The following is a 20,938-nucleotide window of genomic DNA, read 5'->3' as shown; positions in this document are numbered from 1 at the left end:
AACTAGGGGCCTGGGCTCGTGGCTGGTTATCATCCACACAGCCCGTAGCTCAGCCCACTGGCTACTCTGGCCCATTCCAGTATCAAACCAAATGGTGTCTGTTTTGGGCTGCACACCAATAGAGGTCCAAATGGCTGCAGCTCCTCAGCTAGAATCATCAGTAAACCAGGCATTCTCAGATACTAGGGGCTGTCATTCTTTATAGGGCAAGGGCTCGAAGTCCTCCCCTCTAGGCAGAGCACTTGGCTCAGCCTGGGCTATAAGCTCCACAGGCCCCAGGACCTGTTGTAGCTCTGTGCTCAAAGGGCTTGAACTAAGGGTGCTACGTTGCTCCAAGTAGGCACCCCACTTGGCAAGGGTGGTGGTCTGTGCCACCCCCATTTTGGGTCCCTAGGTCCACATACGGACTCACTCCTGGACAGGATAGTTTGTTTGAACCAACACCCGTGCCGTTCCTATGATGGCTTCTGTGGCCACTACGGCTGCGTACACAGCAGCCAGTTGTTTCTCTATTAGAGAGTAGTGGACTTCCGCTCCTTTCCACAATTGGGACCAAAATCCCACTGGCAACCGGAGACACTCCTGCCATTGCCAGAGGCCCCATCCATACCCCTCTTGGGTTACGTGAACATCAAGTTCAAATGGGCGGCTGGGGTCCACTACTTGCAGAGCCTGTGCCTGCTGCACTGCCCGTTTCATGGCAATGAAGGCTTGCTCTATAGCCTCTGTCCAATCCCATGAGTCCCCCTTTTTTATCATGTTCTCAAGGGCCTTGCCATTTGTGCTAAATGGGGTACAAATGCCCGCCAATACCCCAACAGACCCAAATACGTCTGCAGTTGAGAGACCTTGATCGGCCGGGGAAAGGCTTGTATTTTGTCAATAATCACCTCAGGTATGACCTTTGTCTTACCCGACCACAGAACACCCAAAAACTTGATGGATAAGCCAGGGCCTTGGAACTTTTCCTCATTCACCATCCAGCCACGTGACTTCAGGTGGTGGAGAAGAGAGGGAGCTCCTTGCTCTAAATCTGAAAGGGAATCAGATGTTAGTAAAATATAATCAACATAATGAAACAAGGCCACAGAGGACGGGTGATCCCACTGTGCCAAATCCTGGGCCACAAGCCCGTGGCAGATAGTGGGGCTGTGCAAGTATCCTTGCGGAAGGACTTGAAAAGTCCACTGACACCCATCCCAAGTAAAAGCAAACTGCTCTTGACGCTCGGGTGCAATGTCTATGGAGAAAAAAGCATTTGCCAAGTCCACTACATAGTGATACGTTCCCAGGCGGGCAGTCAGACGATCCATCAAATCGTGAATTGAAGGCACTGCAGCGTGCAAGGGTGGCGTCACCTTATTTAACTCCCTATAGTCCACAGTCATTTGCTGGGTCCCATCTGGCTTCTTGACAGGCCATACTGGGGAGTTAAAGGGACTGTGCGTTGGCCTCACAATATGTTCCTTCTCCAATTCCAATATTGTACGACCAATCTCCTCCTGCCCTCCTGGCAGGCGGTACTGTTGCACTGTAACCATGCGCCAGGGCTGTGGCAACTCTTGTGGAGGGTGGTGAGCATGCCCGCGTGTCACCGCTTTCACCACCCGGATCCGGAGACAGAACTCTCCTACCAAGGTCTGTAAGCTGAGGCCGTGTAGCATGTCTACCCCTAGAATATAGTCCTGAAAGGGGGAGACATAAACCTTGTAGGTATGGGGCAGAAGCCTTTCTATACCCAGTGGTAAGGAAACAGCTTTCACAGTCACAGTCTTTCCCCCGTAGCCATCGATGGGTAGCCATCAATGCAGATTGCTGGTCCGGGGAACAGTTCTGGGTTCCCATAAACAAGACTGCAGTCTGCGCCAGTGTCAACTAGGGCTGCTCATTAGAAGGGGACCGATGTATGAACAGTTCCACGTGGGGCCTCCAGTCCCTGCTCATCCCCTCTGACCGTGTACCTTGGCCCCACCCCTAATCAAGCTGAAAGGAGTCGGCCTCAAGCGGGCCACATGAAATCCTGCAGGGACAGGCTTTCCGGGACTTCTCCTTTAGGCTTCGCCGGAGTTGCTGTTCGGGACGCAACTGTTTCCAAGGTTCCAACAAGATTGCATTGGGTTGTCAGTCTATTTTTTCCCATCAACCCCTGCTGCCACGAGATCACCCCACACCTGCGTGCATGTTACTCTCTGAGGTCCACGACCTCGCCCCCTTACTTTTGACTTGGGCTTTCAGGTCTCGACTGCTCGGACCTCCTGTCTTAACTTCCTTTGCCACCGGCTTTCAACATTCCCTAGGGTGGCCATGGAAATTGTAACTTCATGGATCCGCTGCCCCACATGGGGAATAAGGAAGGAAGGAAGGGAGGGAGGAAAGAAGGAAGGAAGAGAGGGAGGGAGGGCGCAAGGAGGGAGGGCGGAGGAAGGAAGGGAGTGAGGGGGATAGAAGAGAAGGAGGGAAGAAAGGTAGGAGGGACGGAGGGAGGGCGGGAGGAAGGGAGCGAAAGGAAGGAAGGAAGGGAGGGATGGAGGGAAGGAGGGAAAGAGGAAGGAAGAAGGAAGGAAGGGAGGGAGAGGGAGGGGGAAAAGAAGGAAGGGGGAAGGAAGGGATGGAGGGAAGGGGGAGGGAAGAAGGGAGGAAGAGAAGGAGGGAGGGAAGAAGGAAAGGAGGTAGGAAGGAAGGAGGAGGAAGGAAGGGAGGGAGGGAGGGAGGGAGGGAGGGAGGGAATAGAAGGGAGGGAGGGAAGAAAGGGAAGGAAAACAACGCAGTTTAGTTTAGGACAGGGACTAGGACATCAGGGGTTGTAAGTTTTCACTTTATAAAATGCAGTCAGTAAGCAAGGATAGCACATAGCAAGTATGTTGTCAAGAGTGTGTGTCATAGGTCATTATAATGCAATGCCTCCTGTGTGATATGTAGATAATGAAAGTGGGGTATGGTGGGGCAGATGGTAGAATTTGGGGATGTGGTCTGAGCATACATCGTAGGTTGTGGGTGTTGTAAGGAGCACCCTCCACAGTCTGGGAGATGTGATCTATAGAAAAGGTGTAGTCTTCAAAAAGCAATTATTGACCAAGATTTTGAAAGATTTTTCCAGGTGGAAAAGAAGAAGAAAGACATTAGACAGAAGATATTTGTTCAAACAATCCCATGGCAATAACTAGACTACTATGTCCTACACAGGATATTTTGACTGAGCTAGAGCAGAAAGGGAGGACAGAAATGCTGGACTTCTCATTACAGGTGCCAGGTTTTACCTGAGGTCACTGTTGAGCCTAGGCAGCTGGGTTCAGAAGGCTTTTGTTGACATGCAGAGGCGTGACCAGGTGGGGTGAGAAGCAGAGTTTTCCATTGGCGCCCATTGCAATGCCAGCCTGGAAGAGTTGGTCTTTGAGTGTGCTGGCCACTAGAACCTCCTGATAGAACAGGGCCCTAGAAAGGTAGGGTCAGATCTGGCAGAGAGGCCCAGTGTGCCACCCAGGGTACCAGGGGGTGCTTTTAATCACACGTGGGAAGGAGTAGAGAAGCGGTAGCAGAAAACTCTTCAGGTAAAAGCGTCCTCCAGGACCATATAATTTGGGGATGGTCAGCCAATTCTGTGTCCACAGGCAGACCGCCCACTGTGTAGTTACTTCCTTAGTGAGGTGCTTATGGCCAGCACAGAGAGAATTGGTGTTAACCTCAGAATACCAGTTTCTCTATCAAGTTCATGATTATCCAAAATGAATCATCGTGGGAACTAAAGATGGGTACATGTTCTGACCTGCTCCTAGAAGGGACAGAAATCTTCACATAACCTTTAGAACTACTAGATGGCTGCAAGGGGATGGCTCCTAATTGCATTAAAAGATAAGAATATATATCTATATAATGTCTTCAAACATGCAGGCTTAAACATGCTGTAAATGAAATTCATTTTATACTTTAAAATGAATTAATGCTTTTACGTAGAAACTGATTTTTTTTTGGCAAAAATGGAGTTCCCTATAAAGTTCTTGTGGGATGATTCCCAGAAGAGGATTAGAAGCCCTTTTGTATAATGAAGATCTGGAAGGAATTCCTTTAAAATCCTGAGGTGGTCTTTCCTTTGTCCAAAAGATTTTATGAAACACCATTTTGGATTCCTGCGAGATCTGTAAAAAGGAATCACCTAATTCCAGCTTCAAATTAATCTTTGGTCTGAGACCCTTTGTAATTTGAAAATTGTCCCCTGGAGAGGCTGAAAATAAGAAACAATTTATTATTTTCAAACTTAGCAAGTTCTAATTCATTTGAATTTAACAGTTTAATTTTTAGGTCATCTGTATCCTAGGTATTTTATCATAAGTAGGGATAAGAAACTGGGTAGAACTTTTAATTTTCTGCATAGAAATCTTCATAGTCAGATGATTGGAGTTGTTAAATATATTTCCTATTTTCTACATTTTCACAAACAACTATGTTGTCAAAATTTCTGCTACCACATAGCAAGGATTCCATTTATTTCAGCTTCAATTATACTTATTGTATGTTGCTCTAAGCCCTCATTGTTGGCATCTTTGAGGCTGCTTAGGTTTATATGAATGGTCTCCTCAATTCCCTTCCAGCTTGCACTCCCATCCAGTCCCTAAATCAATGCAACATTTTAGATTTATTTTGATTTTAGTACTTTATTTTGGGATAACAGAATCTATATCAGTTACTTTTGCTTTGTAACAAAACACCTGAAAACTCAGTGGCTTTTTTTTCAATTTTAAAAACACTTTATTTAATAAAGTTAAACACACAAAAACTTAAATGAACATATCCTAAAAATCACCATCTTCTATTAATTTCTATGCATATATTTGGCTTAAACTCAGCTCAGGATAACTGTGATGTTCATTTATACTAACAAATGCTTACAACTCCATCTAGTTAACAAAAATTACAAACTCAGCTACATGAACGTAAATATACAGGGAAATTACGGTCAGATTAATGCACAAGAAATACAGTAAATTTTTAATGATGAAACATTCAGTACTCTTGTTCATTAATTTAGCCTTGGTTTTTATTTTTTATAAAAATACTATCTACACTGTATACAGAGTAGATACATCAGCTTTTGTTTGCTCATATAAACATTACACATCCAAAAAATGGTACTACTACCATAAGTGAAAAATTAACACAGGAAAAACGCAAATTAAAAAAAAAAATCCCAAAACAACAATAACAAAAAATTAGAAAAGGTAGCTGATCCTAAACATGGTTTCTCGCATAAAACTAAAACTTGCATAAAACTAAATGAAAAGAATAAAAGAGCTGGATCAGTTTTAGAAATGGCCTAATAGGCTCAGGAAACAAGTTATTGAAGGAAAAACCTCAAAACAAACTTTGCCATTTACAATAAAGCCTATTTTTAGGCTTTATTGGGCAACAGCTAGGTTTAAGTTGAAGATAATAAAAAAGAAAAAATCGCTGTACCAGATTGGTATTTTGCTTTGATGTTCCAGTGAATCGCTAGAATATGTGGCAAGTTCAAAGGTTCTGAAAGTTACAGGTTAGGAGTTTGCAAAAAGTATATGCCATCCATTAAGTGGGGGCCTGGTAGTAGGACGATCAAGAATTCATCTAAGTGCTTTATTTAAGCAGCATCTACCTAGAAAAGTTGCTTCATCCAGCAAACTTTGAGGAAATTGTGGTAGTAGTAATGAAGAAAGTTAAATGAATAGCAGTTATCAAATGCAATTTCAAGTTTCATTCTCTTGAAGTCAAACAATGACAACAAGAATGTCTTCCTTACTCATCTAACAAATAGTTTACCTTTAAAAAATATAAGGATGGAAAGGTAATGAAAGGAGATGAAATACAACAGTTTTGCTGATTATTGATGCAGCAAATGCCCGACATCATATTTAGAGGTATCTCGATACTGTGTCAGAGGTTTATCAGCAATCCCACGAATTCCTACTCCAACTGTGCCCGTTTCATTCTCAGGTAAAGCAACAATATCCCCCTTTACCTGGCCTTCTTTGTTTTTAGAATAGGCTCTGTTGTTGACCTGTTGCTATTTCGCCTTTTGGTTCTCTCTCTCCTGCTCAAGTTCTTTCATTCTCCGTGCTTTTTTCAAATTTTTCTTCTTTTTATATTCACGCTGCTGGGCACTCATTTCTTTTTTGACGTAGGTTTGTTGCCACCACGCTCCTTTGCCAGCCTGCCTTCTACAGGCTGAGGTTCCGGGGTGGGGTCACTCCAGCACTGCCACAGCCATCAGAGGTGACTGCAGCGGTGCCGCCTCCTTCATCTGTCTCCTCAATCTCTGCCTCAGGACACTGTCCGTCTTCACTCCAGACTGCCATACACTTGTCTCCTACTTTTCACGAATGAGTGGGCTGAGTAAAAGAAAAACTGTCGGAATTTGCAAGAGTTTCAGAAAGTTGAGTTGACAGAAGGTCTTTGGTTAGTTCTATAACTTCTTGTAAATTTTTCTTTAATTTTAGCAAACCTTTATTTTTCTCCATTTCCAGATAACATAGCTTCAACTTGCTGGAGTTGAGCTTTCTCAGCTGTTTGGCAGGATCCTCTGGTTGGGAGCCAGGCGGCAGGAAAGGCTGGGGCAAATGAGCCCATGGGTGGCAGAGAAATTTGAAAAAAGTGTGGAGAAAGAACTTGAGCAGGAGAGGGAGAACCAGAAGGTGAAATGGCAACAGGTCAACAACAGAGCCTATTCTAAAAACAAGCCCATGGGTAGCAGCAACAGCGGGAGTAGCAGCAAAAAAGTCTCGGTGCAAGAAGGTGATTCAGTCTGAAAAAGCAAAACTCAGTGGCTTTAAAAAGCAATTGTTTATTGTGTTTATGTATCCACAGTTCGGGAAAGTGTTGCCACGCAGCAGCCTGCCCGTCTGTCCCCTGTACCTGCCCCTAAAGAAAGGAGAGTCTGTGAACCGGATCCTTTCAGGGACTTTGCTTCACCTTTGTGCTTACACCTCATGTCTCCCTGTTTGGCCCCAGAAAGATGGCTGGTCAGCCAATGATGAGTAAGATTCCGGGGGTTGGGGTGGGGCACAACTCAAGCCAGGTGCAGTCAAGTGGGAACCAACAGGAGAACCCACAGGGTTCATAGAGGTAGGCACAGCCCCCCACCTTCTCCAGGCTAAGGAGAGCCTCTGCCTCTGTGGCTGCGTTCCTTCCCAAAACCTGCAAGGGAAGTGATTCAGTGATGTGCTCTCCATCTATTCATATGCATAAAGGTTTTGTCCCTTGGGAGAAGTATAAACATCCTGAGACTTGTGGTTCAGCTGCCTGCAGGCAAGGGTGGTTGGCTTGAATTGGTTTTCTATTATGATGTGTGGGATTCACAGATCTTGAGATTGACAAGCTTTATCTCCTTTACTTCCCCCATCTAATTAATAAAAGCTAATGCATACGCCCAATTTGGGGCATTCAGTCCTTGAGACTGGGGGTCCCTTGGCCCTGCTTATGATCTATTCATGGCTACTGTCTTTTCTTAACCCTGTTCCGTCCTCCTCGCTCCCCACAACTCTTGTCGAGTGGGACGCAACAGGAAAGCTTGTTGGAGACAGCTTAGCTCTGGTCAATGTTGTGTCAACCTGAAGTGGCTGAACTGGGACTGGAGGATCCACTCTCAAGGTCGCTCACTTCTAGGGCTGGCAGGTGGGTGCTGGCTGTCAGTTCCTGTCTGCATGGGCCTTAACCTGGAGCGGCCTGAGCATCTTCGCAGCATGGTGCCTGGGTTCCAAGAGTGAACATCTCATGATAAAAGGAAATGGAAGCTGTCAGTCCTATCTTCCTTCCTCCTTTCTTCCCTTCCTTAATCCCTCCCTTCCTCCCTCACTTCCTTCCTTCCTTCCTTTCTTCCTTTTTAAAACATTTATTGAGGAGACTCTGGCTTTCTCAGTGTCTGCTTTGGCGTGATGGAACTAAAAGTTTTGAGGGTGGGATGTAGGGTAGGGGAGTATGCAGACACATCATTCAAAGATTGAAGGGTTTCACGGGTCATTCTGGAGGTTGATCACAGACCCAGCAACAAACTGCTTTTTGTGGAGCTGTGACCTGCTTAGATTGTGTCACCTTACAGATCATCTTCCTGTCTCCTCTCCCCTCCTTCACTATTAATTTGCTGGAGTTACTTCCTTTCTTGGGAGTCTCCCTTAAAAACCCTTCTTTGTTGTATTTATTTTTTATGCAAAAAATATTTCTTGAATAGTTACTATGTCAGGATGCAGTTCTTTGTAGGGTATAATAATAGGTTTGATTTGAAGACTATTTATTTTCCTTTTAACAGGAAGTGATAGACTTAGTAAGGGTTTTAAAAAGTCCCTCTCTCTGCTGCAGGGATAATGGACTGTTGATGGGCAGGTTTGGAAACAAGGAGAGCACTTAAGAGGGTACTGCCCTGAAGCCATCCATGGGGGCCTGAACAAGGGGTGGTATTGGTCAGCACGGGGAATTTACGATATGATTTGGAGATAGAAAATACAATGTTTGGCAATGGAGAATAGGAGAGGAATAAGAAAAAGGGAAAATTAACAATGATTACTTGGTATGTGACATGAAGAAATGGGTAAGCAATTTACTGAAATAAGGAAGAAGGCAAACCAAGAGGCTCATGGGAAGATGACCAGATTCGTAGGGTAAATAGGAACCTTTCAAACCTTTCATGGACTTGGAGAAGCATCACTAATTCATCTCTTAAAAATTCCCTTTTCAGTCAAACACTCTACTTAATAAGACATGCTTGTTTTTTTTAATGTTCATATTGATTCACAGTTGATAATTGTGTAAAAACTATCATTTTTAAAAAGTCTCTCCTTTAATTATGTGACTGCCGACATTGCTTCCTTACCCATTAAGGAATTCTGTGCTCAATAGTCTAACTATTACATTGCTGAGACTAATAATAAAAAAAAACTAATTAGTACACCTGAAACTAATAAAACACACACAAATAAATAAAAATAAAATAAATAAAATAACAGTATGTCTTCAGCTCATTCAATTTTTATTTTACTGAGAATTGACATATGTCACTACGTTAGTTTCAGGTGTACAAAATAATTATTCAATATTTGTATGTTGTGAAATAATCACCACAATAAGTCTAGTTAACATCCATTACCATACACAAATACAATATTTTTCTTGTGATGAAACTTTTAAGATTTACTCTCTTAGCAACTTTCAAATATGCAATACAGTATTGACAACTGTAGTTCCCATGCTGTACATTATATCTCCAGGGCTTATTTATTTTACAACTGGAAGTTTGTACTTTTTGATCACCTTCACTCATTTTGCCCATCTTCCCATTCCTCTACCTCTGGCAACCACCATTCTGTTCTCTGTATCTATGAGTTTGTTTTTGTTTTAGTTTTGTTTGTTTATTTTGTTTTTAAGATCCACATATAATGAAATCACATGGTATTTGCTTTCACTGTCTGACTTATTTCACTTAGCATAATGACCTCAAGGTTCATCTACTTCGTTTGCTATCCAATTGTATGCCACATTTTCTTTATCCATTCACCCATTAATGGACACAGGCTATTATACATAATGCTGTAATAACATGGGGATGAGGATAAGTTTTTGGTTAGTGTTTTCCTTTCCTTCAGGTAAATAACCAGAAATTGAACTGCTGGATTGTATGATAGTCCTACTTTTAATTTTTTTCAGGAACTTTCATATTGTTTTCCATAATTGTTGAACAAATTTACAGTTCTACCAACAGTGCACAAGTTTCCCTTTTTTTCCACATTGTCACCAAAACTTGTTATTTCTTGTCTTTTTATAATAGCCATTTTAACAGGTGAAAGCAATGTCTTATTTTGGTTTTGAGCTGCATTTCCCTGATGATTAGTGATATTGAACATCTTTTCACGTACCTGTTGGCAATCTGTATGCCTTCTTTGGAAAATGTCTATTTAGATTTTAAAATTAGGTATTTTTTTTTTTCTTTTGGCTATTGAGTGCTATGATTTCTTTGTACTTTTTGGATATTAAACCCTTATTAGATATATGCTTTACAAATATTTTCTCCCAATCTGTAGATTGCTTTTTTATTTTGTTAATTATTTCCTTCACTGTGCAGAAACTCTTTAGTTTGATTTAGTCCCACTTGTTTATTTTTACTTTTGTTGCTGGTGCTTTTGGTGTCAGATTAAGAAAAAAATCATTGCTAAGACTGATGTTAAAGAGTTACCACCCATGTTTTGTTCTAGGAGTTTTATGGTTTCAGGTCCTACGTTCAAGTCCTTAACCAAATTTGAATTAACTTTCATGTATGGTGTAAGATAGTAACTTCATTATTTTGTATTTGGCTGTCCAGTTTCCCAACACCATTTATTGAAAAAACTGTCCTTTCCCTATGGTATTGTCTTGGCTCCTTTGTCGTAAATTAACTTCCCCTATGTATATGGGTTTACTTCTTGTCTCTTTATTTTGTTTCTTTGTTATATGTGTCTGATTTTATGCCAATGAGACAGATTAGTTAGTATGATTACTAGGTAGATAGGGAGGTCCCTGATGGAATAAACAAAAAGCAGCCATATCCAGAAACTCCAGGTCCTGGAATGTCTCCTTCACTCCAGGACACAGACATGAGAGTACGCCTTAAGGTTAATAGATAATCTCAAATCCCTTCTGGCCGGACAAAGGAGCAGATCTGATATATAGGAATGGTTTGGTTCGTTAATCTCCTCAGGATGAGCAAACAGGACAAACCTGATAGATGAATCCAATTAGAAGTTTCCAGCCCCTTTCCCCAAGCAGGCAAGGGAAGGTATAAAAGTAAGAGCTTTTGCCTCAGTCATGGGACACCCCCATTCAGGACCCCCTCCCGCTTGGGAGCTGCAACCTCTTCTCCTGCCTCTAATAAACTATCCTCTTTTTAAAACTTTTTGCCTCTCCCTGGTCCGTGTTTCCATTCTTAGGCTTCATGAGACACGATCCCGGCCCACACTTAGAAACTGCTGGCAGATCCAACATCACCTACATCATTTGGGGAGTCATGGGAAAATATCCCCACATCATTAATACCATATTGTTTTGATTATTATAGCTATGTAATATAGTTTGAAATCAGAAAGTGTGGTTCCTTCAGCTTTGTTCTTCTTTCTCAAGATTGCTGTGGCAATTGGGGTTTTTTGTGGTTCCATATAAATTTCAGGATTTTTATTATTATTTTATTTCTGTTTAGAAATCCCCTTATTGTTTTTACATTATTAATGTTCAAGAAGTGGTTGAAGGGAAAATGTGTGTTATACAAGACAATTTAATAGCTTTGATTAAATTGATTATTTGATAAATATACATCTTATATTTATTCTGAGGGTTTTACTTGTGGGTCTCAGAATTACTACATTTAGAAAAGCCTTGGAATTTAGGAGAAATACTGAGCATCCTGTTGTGGATGAAAAAGGGACCATATACAAAACCTGACAAGCTCAGGGGAGGCCTGCATGGCAGTCCCTACAAACTCAGAGACTGAAATTAACTACACAGGATGGTCTGAACATACAAATTCTTAACTAAAAGTGGGTTATGATCGGCAGTCTGGTCCTAGGTCTGTAGCTTCCTTGACAAAGGTCAATCTTTACCTTAAATAAGCCTGTCTATTGTCTTTTTTGCATCTAAGATAACAGGACCTTGGAATGTCAGTTATCCCTTTTTCTGGACCCCTCAGGATACAACCTCCCACCACAGCAGGAGGCCACAGAACCCCTCATTGTTACCTTGTTCCCCAACACCATCTCTATGTGCTGTAAATGTTAATATTAACAATCCTGTACCCACCAATGCAAAAGAAATATGAGCCTCTCCATTTTATTTCTTATCCAATCTCAGAGATTTCCCTGCTTTGCTTTCTCCCCCCCACCCACCCATTTACCATCAATGGATTTTATGTAAATCTCCTTATGTCTCCTCCTTTGATTCTGATGTATAAAATAAGCTGCAAACTGCCATTCTCCAGAGCCTTTTCTCAATCCATTGAGATTTTGCTTCCTGGTAATTATCGTCAGTTTGCCTCAAATAAACTCATTAAAATCCTCTGCAGGTTTGTCCGTTCCTTACATCAGCACTGTGTCCAACTGCTTTACCATGAGCTGCATCTGTACTCCCACCTTTGGAGCAACTTGCAAAATTAAACAGTAAGACCAGGATAAAATCCATCCTTCACTTCTATATAAGTAGTGGAGTGACCCTTTGGAGTGACCAGACGCAGGACACCCACAGATGCTATGTGATCACTCATTGTTGCCAGCAGCTCCACAGGGAATCTAACTCCAATATACCTGTGTCATTAGTACCTGATGACTTACTTAAAATCATAATTACTTGAGATGCTCTGGGATGATGTATTCAAAATGAAAGTCATATATTTCAGTGGCACCAGACCAGATAAATAAATGATTACTAATCCACTTGCTTATGTATGGCATAAAACAGACAGGTAATGATGATGACAGAACTACTGCAAAGGGGGCAGAGGACAGGCCAAAATATTGGGAAATTCTATGTATTCCTGAATTCTTATATTTGTTGCTGGTTTTCACCTGGCTCCACCTTTAGAATATTTTGTGGATGTAATCAATATGCATGGAGATGTATTTATTTAAATAAACATTTTACTTTTGAATAGTTTTAGATTTACGGAAAAGTTTCAAAAGTTCATGTATACCCTGCACTCAGCTTCTCTTACTATTAACATCTCATATTAGTATGGTACAGTTGCCATAGTTAATGAACCAAATTGATATATTATTAATTGAAGTACATAATTTATTCATATTTCATTTTACAATTTATTCATATTTCCTTAGCATTTACCTAATGTTTTTCTCTGTTCAGAATCTCATCCAGGACATAGCATTTAGTTGTCATATCTTCTTGACTCCTTTTGGCAGTGAAAATTTGTCATGTTTTCCTTGTTTTTTATCATTTTGACAGTTTTTCTTTTTTTCAGTATTTACTTTTCTGCAGTTCCACTTCATATTCAGTGTTATTTTATATTAGTTTCAGGAATACAGCATAGCTATTAGCATTTATATAATTTATGCAGTGATCCCTGTAATTAGTACAGTACCCACCGAGCACTATACGTAGTTATTGCAACACTATTGCCCACATTCTCCATGCTGTACTTTACATATCATTGACTATTTTGTAACTACCAATTTGTATTCTTAATACTTTGCCTTTATAATCCATCTCCCCATCCCCCCTCTCCTCTGGCAACCATCAGTTTGTTCTCTGCATCTGTGAGTCTGTTATTGTTTTGTTTGTTCATTTATTTTGTCCTCAAATGTTTTTTTCAAATATAATTTTTTATGTTAGTTTCAGGTGTACAAAGCAATGTAATAGTTAGACATTTAAACCCCTCATAAAGTGATAACCCACCCCTCAAGATACTACCCCTCTGACATCTTATATAGCTGTTACAATACCATTGAATATCTTCCCTATGTTGTACTCCGTATCCTGTGACTACATATATCTATATATTTAGTTATTGTTAACATTCAATATTATTCTACTTCAGTTCTTCAGGTGTACAGTGCATTGGTCAGGCATCTACACAGTCTAGGATGTGATCCTCCTGATAAGTCCAGTGCCCATCTGGCACCTCACATGATCTTTACAACATTGTTGATTATATACCACATACTGTATTAACTATCAACTTACATTTCTTAATACCTTCACCTTTTTCACCCTGACCCCAACCCCATTCCCATCTATCACCCTGATAGATCTAATACCTATCTGGAACCATACCTAGTTATTACAATACTGTTAACCGTATTCCTTATGCTATACCCTACATCCCCATGACTACTGTATAACAACTAATTTGTTTTTCTTAATCCCTTCCCCTTTAACCAGTTATTAACCCCCTCCCGTCTTAAAGAAGTCCCTCTAAGAGTCCTTGTAATACTGGTTTGGTGATGATGAACTCCTTCAGCTTTTTCTCGTCTGGGAAGCTCCTTATCTGTCCTTCAATTCTAAATGACAACTTTGCTGGGTAGAGCAATCTTGGTTGTATGTTGTTGCTTTTCATCACTTGGAATATTTTCTGCCACTCCCTTCTTGCCTGCAAAGTTTCTGTTGAGAAATCATCTGATAGGCTTATGGGGGCTCCCTTGTAGGTAACTAACTGCTTTTCTCTTGCTGCTTTTAAGTTTCTCTCTTTGTCTTTAACCTTTGTCATTTTCATTATGATGTAGCTTGCTGTTGGCCTCTTTGGGTTTATCTTGTTTGAGATTCTCTGTGCTTCCTGGGCTCATATGTCCATTTCCATCACCAGATCAGGGAAGTTTTCGATCATTATTTTTTCGAATAGGTTTTCAATTCCTTGCTCTCTCTCTTCTTCTGGTACCTCTATAATGCAAATGTTGGTATGCTTGATATTGTCCCAGAGGCCCCTTAAACTCTCCTCAATTGTCTGGATTCTTTTTTGGTTTTGCTGTTCTGGTTGGTTATATTCTGCTGCCTGATCTTCTACATTGCTGGTTGGATCCTCTGCTTCATCTACTCTACTGTTGATTTCCTGTAATATATTCTTCGTTTCCATTATTGTATCCTTTATTTCTGTCTGTTTCTTTTTCATGGTTTTCATCTCCATTTTTATGAGATCATTGAACATTCTTATAACCAGTGTTTGGAACGCTGCATCTGATAGATTCCTTATCTCTATTTCACTTAATTCTTTTTATGGAGCTTTGTTATGTTCTTTTATTTGTGACATGTTTCTTTGTTTCCCCATTTTGGCTGCCTCCCGGTGTTTGTTTCTATGTATTAGGTAGGGATGCTATGTCTTCCAGTCTTAGTAGAGTGGCATTATGTAGTAGGTGTGCTGTCAGTTTCAGTGGCACAGTCTTTCTGTTCACCTGAGCCACGTACTCCAAGAGCATCCTTTCTGTGGGTTGTGTGTGCCCTCCTCTTGTAGTTGAGCCTTGGTTGATAATTGCACATCAATGGGAGGGACTGACCCTTGGGCTCGCTGGTTGTGAGGACTGGCCTTGTCTACAGTGGAAGGGTTGTTGTGCAGGGGCTGATCCTACAGAGCAAGATCTGCCTCATAGGACTCTGGTGCCTGCCCAATACGCCCCTTGGGTGTATCATGGCTAGGTGATGCTCCAGCTTGTTCTGAAGCTGGCCAATGGGGGTGCCAGCCCCAGGAACACATTGGAGGAGATCCACTTTAGGTCTACTTCAGCCACATCCCGTGCCCCACCCAGGACCACCTAAAGGAGCCAGAAAGAAATCCGCAGATGTCTGCCACCTGTGCTGTGCTTAGAAGTGCCTTTGAGAGGCCAAGCCATGAAGCAAGCCTGGCTGCCACTAGTGCTGGCTTATAGCTGCACAGCCAGAGGTATAGGACAAGCTCAAGCCAGATGCTGCTTAGCTGGGTTCTGCAAACTTTGAGAGACTCCAGGAAAGTGCAGCTTGAGCCAAGGCTGGTGGTCTGCATGAGAAAGCCACTGAAAGCCGCCTGTGTGTGCCCAAATGTTGGGTTGGGCCAGGTCTCAAATCACTGGTGCAGGGCAAATAAACAGCAGAGACTCAGAAATAGTGGCCACCTGTGTTCGCGTGCTGGGAAGAGGGAGGGCTCAACAAAGAAAAAATGGCCTCTGCCAGCTCCTCCGTCGAGGAGAAAGCCACCTGTCCAGCCTCTGTCCCAAGCCAGACAACTCAGTTCCTCACCATATGTTCCTGCCACCTTTCTAGCTGCTGCCCCAGTGCTGGAGCTCAGAGCAAGTGATTCCACTGGTGGGTAAGTCCATGAGCGGTCCCTTTAAGAAGAGCACATGTGAATGCAACTGCACTCAGTCTTACTCAGTCACAATCTCCACTGTTTTTTACAACCAAAACTTATGGGGACTTTTCTCCCCGGCAGTGGAGCCCTGGGCTGGATTGAGGCTGGGATCTCTCATTCCTTTAGGAGATGGGGGAACCCCACAGCTGAAATAACCCTCCTGATTGTTAATGGTCACATGTGGGTGTGGGGCCAGCCCGTTCCATGTCTCTGACCTTCCTACCAGTCTGGAGATGGCTTCTTCTGTATGTCCTTAGTTGAAAGGCTTCAGTTCAGCTTGATTTTAGGCAATTCTCAATAATGATTGCTTTGCAGATTACTTGTAATTTTGATGTGGCTGTGGGAAAAGGTAAGCAGCATTTACCTACTGCATCATCTTGGTTGTCTCTTATTTTGTTCTTTAAATTCCACATGTAAGTGAGATCATATATGTCTTTCTCTGTCTGACATATTTCACTTAGCATGATATCCTCTACATCCATCCATGTAGTCACAAATGGTAACATTTCTTTTTTTTCTTTTTCTTTTTTCTTTTTTTTTTTTTTGTGTGGCTGACTAATATTACTTTGTGTGTATGTACCACATCATTTTTTTTTTTTTTTTAAGATTTTATTGGGGAAGAGGAACAGGACTTTATTGGACAACAGTGTGTACTTCCAGGCCTTTTTTCCCAGTCAAGTTGTTGTCCTTTCAGTCTTAGTTGTGAGGGGCACAGCTCAGCTCCAGGTCCAGTTGCCGTTGCTAGTTGCATGGGGCACAGCCCACCATCCCTTGCGGGAGTCAAACCGGTAACCTTATGGTTGAGAGGACGCATTCCAACCAACTGAGCCATTCAGGAGCTCAGCGGCAGCTCAGCTGAAGGTGCCGTGTTCAACCTTAGTTGCAGGGGGCGGAGCCCATCATCCCTTGCAGGACTCGAGGAGTTGAACCGGCAACCTTGTGGTTAAGAGCCCATTGGCCCATGTGGGAATTGAACCGGTAGCCTTCGAAGTTAGGAGCATAGAGCTCTAACCGCCTGAGCCACCGGGCTGGCCCCACATCTTTATTCAGTTGTCTATTGATGGGCACTTAAGTTGCTTCCATATCTTGGCTATCTTAAATAGTGCTGCAGTGAACATAGGGATGCATATAGCACTTCAAATTTATTTTGGATTTCTTCAGATAAATACCCATGAGTGGAATTGCTGGATCATAGTCTAGTTTTAATTTTTGAGGAAACTCCAAATCATTTTCCATTGTGGCTGCCCCAATTAACAATCTCACCAATAGTTTGCAAGGGTTTCCTTTTCTCTGCATCCTCAGTAAAACTTATCCTTTGTTGATTTATTGATGATAGTCATTCTGACAGGTGTGAGGTGGTATCTCATTGTGGTTTTGATTTGCTTTTCTCTGATGATTAGTGACACTTAGTGACATTTTCTCATATGAATATTGGCTATATGTATGTCCTTATTTTGGAAAAATGTCTATTCAGGTCCTCTGCCCATTTTTTAATTTTATTGTTTGTGTTTTTGGGGGTGTTGAGTTATATGATTTCAATATAAATTTTGGATATTAATCACTTATCAGATGTGTCATTCACCAATGTCTTCTCTCATTCTGTAGGTAGTCTTTTCATTTTGTTGATGGTTTTCTTTGCTGTGCAAAAACATTTTAGTTTGATGATGTGCCATTTGTTTATTTCTTCTTTTCTTCCCTTGCCTGAAAAGATAGATCAGCAAACACATTACAGAACAATGTCAAGAGATTTTACAGCTTATGTTTTCTTCAAGGAGTTTTACGGTTTCTGGTCTTATGTTTAAATCTTTAATCGATCAAAATGGCGGCATTAGGTGAGCCTTTGGAAACCTCCCTGGAATTTACAACAAATTGAACAACTATAACTCCACAAAGGACTCCCTGCACAGCAGACTGGCAGGACGAAGAGGCTCACTACTGAATTCACCTAAAGGGATGAAGCACCCTATGACCCAGAAAACTGTAAACTGAGGAGAAGCCCACCGTCCAGGAAATCCCCCCATTGTGAGAGAAGCTGGAATAGTGCAGAGCAAACACAACACTAGAGTGTGTGAGAGAGAAAAAACGCTGCAGTCAGAGAGAAAATAAAACATTCTACCAACAAGTACTGGAAAACAAAAGAAAGACCTCTTCCTATCAACCTGTTGCAGAACCCACTCCTGTAGATGTCTAGGAAGAGAAATAATAAGTCATTAATTGCCATGAATAACCAAGGCAACAGGACAGCTCAGAAATAAAGTGAAAAGTCTTAAAGATATGGAAATATGTGACTTAAATGACAGAGAATTCAAAATTGCAGTTCTGAAAAAACTCAATGAGATGCAAGAAAACACAGAAAGAAAGTGTAATGAACTCAGAAACACAATCAAACAACAACACAAACATTTTACTAAAGAGATTGAAATTTAAAAAAAAAGAACCAAATAGAATTTATGGAGATTAAGAACTCAGTAGAAGAAATGAAGAATGAAATAGCCAGCTTACGTAGTAGAGTTGACCAGATGGAGGAAAGAATCAGTGACATCAAAGATAGAAACCTGGAAATGACACAGATGGAAGAAGAAAGAGACTTGAGACTCAAAGGAAATCAAAGAACTCTACAAGAACTTTCTGATTCCATCAGAAAGAGCAATATAAGAATAACGGGCATACCTGAAGGAGAAGAGAGACGGGAACAGAGAGTATATTCAAACAAATAGTCAATGAGAACTTCCCAAACTTGTGGAAAGAACTAGATCCTTGAATCGAAGAAGCAAATACAACACCTAATTACCTCAACCCCAACAGGCCTTCTCCAAGGCACATTATATTGAAGCTGTCAAAAATCAACGACAAAGAAAGAATCCTCGAGGCAGCCAGGGAAAAGAAGACGGTAACCTACAAAGGAAAGTTCATTAGATTATCATCAGATTTCTCAGCAGAAACTCTACAAGCCAGGAAAGAATGGGACCAAATATTCAAACTATTGAAAGAGAAATTATGAGCCAAGAATAACATACCCAGCAAAGCTATCCTTTAGATATGAAGGAGGAATAAAGACCTTTCCAGACATACAGAAGCTGAGGGAATTTTGTAATACACGACCTGCACTACAAGAAATATTAAGGAGGCTATTCGACCAACATCAACAGGGACAATTTTTGGCAAACACATCATAAAAAGGGGGAGACTAAAGGCCTGAACTGGAATATGGGAATGGAGAAAGTAAGCATGCTGAAGAAAATGGAATACTCGAGACTTCCGGAAAAATGGCGGCGTGAGGTGAGCCTCTGTAAAGCTCCCCTGGAATTTACAAAGAATCGAACAACAAAAACTCCACAAAGGACTCCCTGCACAGCAGACAGGCAAGACGAAGAGGCCCACTACCGACTGAAATCACCTACAGGTGGGAGATTCGCGTGAATAGAGGGAGGAGGGAAGGTAGAAGTGCGCGGAGACGGAGCCACGCGGGCGCAGGACGCAGACCTAGCTCAGTGTGCCGAGCTCGCTGCTTCCCGGAACTACCGCAGCTGCGGGAGAGGGAAGAGCTCGGACTGCTAGGGCTCCGCCAGGGCTCCACGGGCTAAGGGGGCAGCATATAACACGGCTGAACCCAACGCTCACGGCAGAGACCTCGGAGAAAAGACTGAGGGAAGAAGACTGAAAACGGTGGTTTAAGCCCGCACTGCCGTGCAGAGAACGGAGCCTTAGGCACTGAGACTAGCCGCCCCCTCCCGCCCCTCCCAGAGCTCGCCCCGCCCCCACCTGCTCGGTGCTAGAAGCGAAACACTAGCAGTGTCAGATCAAAACAACAGAAAATTTGCTGTTTTGAGAACTGTGGACCGCAGACACAAACTCACAGCCCAAGTAGTTCCGGCAAAGGGGAGAGAGTTGTGGAAGCAGGACCGGCTGTGGTGGTGGTCGCCGCCATTGCTCTGGGCCACCTCTCACAACTCACCCCGCCCCTGACCACACCTATTTGGGCGGATCCCTGCAGGAGTAAACAGAACTGCTGAAATATACGGGCTCTGAATCAGGAGCTGGAAGAGCTTTGGAACATCAAAAGCTCTCCGCATACCCACCGGGACACTGCGCCCTGTGACCTAGACGAACTATTAACAGAGGAGAAGCCCGTCTCCCAGGGAATCCCCCCATTGTGTGAGAGGTTGGAATAGTGCAGAGAAAACATAGCACTACCGTGTGGGAGAAGAAAAATAAGTTGCAGTTGGAGAAATAATAAAATGTCCCACCAACAAGTACTGGCAAACAAAAGAAAGACCGCTTTCTATCAACCTGTTGCAGAAGTCACTCCTGTAGATGTCTAGGAAGAGAAATAGTAAACCAGTAATCGCCATGAATAACCAAGGCAACAAGATAGCTCAGAAAGAAAGTGAAAAATCTCCAGAGAAGGCACTTAAAGATACAGAAATATGTGACTTAAATGACAGAGAATTCAAGATTGCAGTTCTGAAAAAACTCAACGAGATACAAGAAAACACAGATAGGCAGTTAAAGGAACTCAGAAACTCAATCAAAGAACAGCATGAGCATTTTACAAAAGAGATTGAAATCTTAAAAAAGAATCAAATAGAATTTCTGGAGATTAAGAACTCAATAGAAGAAATTAAGAATGAAATAACCAGCTTAGGTAGTAGAGTTGACCAGATGGAGCAAAGAATCAGTGACATCGAAGATAGAAACCTGGAAATGACACAGATAGAAGAAGAAAGAGACTTGAGACTTAAAAGAAATGAAAGAACTCTAAAAGAACTTGGGAATCCATCAGAAAGAGCAATATAAGAATACTGGGCATGCCAGAACGGGAAGAAAGGGAGAAGGGAACAGAGAATATATTCAAACAAATTGTCGATGAGAACTTCCCAAATTTGTGGACAGAACTGGACCCTCGAATCCAAGAAGCAAATAGAACACCTAGTTACCTCAATCCCAACAGGACTTCTCCAAGGCACATTGTATTGAAGCTGTCTAAAATCAACGACAAAGAAAGAATCCTCAAGGCAGACAGGGAAAAGAAGACGGTAACCTACAAAGAAAAGCCCATATGATTATCATCAGATTTTTCAGCAGAAACTCTATACAAGCCAAGAGGGAGTGGAACCAAATATTCAAACTATTGAG

At 42.0% G+C, this 20,938-nt stretch overlaps 1 pseudogene; it reads right to left on the bottom strand.

Moving 5' to 3' along the window:
* Window positions 1–5,848: 5,848 nt before the first annotated feature.
* LOC109439107 (survival of motor neuron-related-splicing factor 30 pseudogene) overlaps window positions 5,849–20,938 on the bottom strand; it is a 33,638-nt pseudogene continuing 18,548 nt past the window's right edge.

Source organism: Rhinolophus sinicus, chromosome 17, assembly GCF_057876585.1.
Source record: "Rhinolophus sinicus isolate RSI-liver-muscle chromosome 17, RSI-T2T, whole genome shotgun sequence".
In the NCBI taxonomy this organism is placed as follows: domain Eukaryota; kingdom Metazoa; phylum Chordata; class Mammalia; order Chiroptera; family Rhinolophidae; genus Rhinolophus; species Rhinolophus sinicus.
This window is presented reverse-complemented; position numbering and strand designations above follow the sequence as displayed.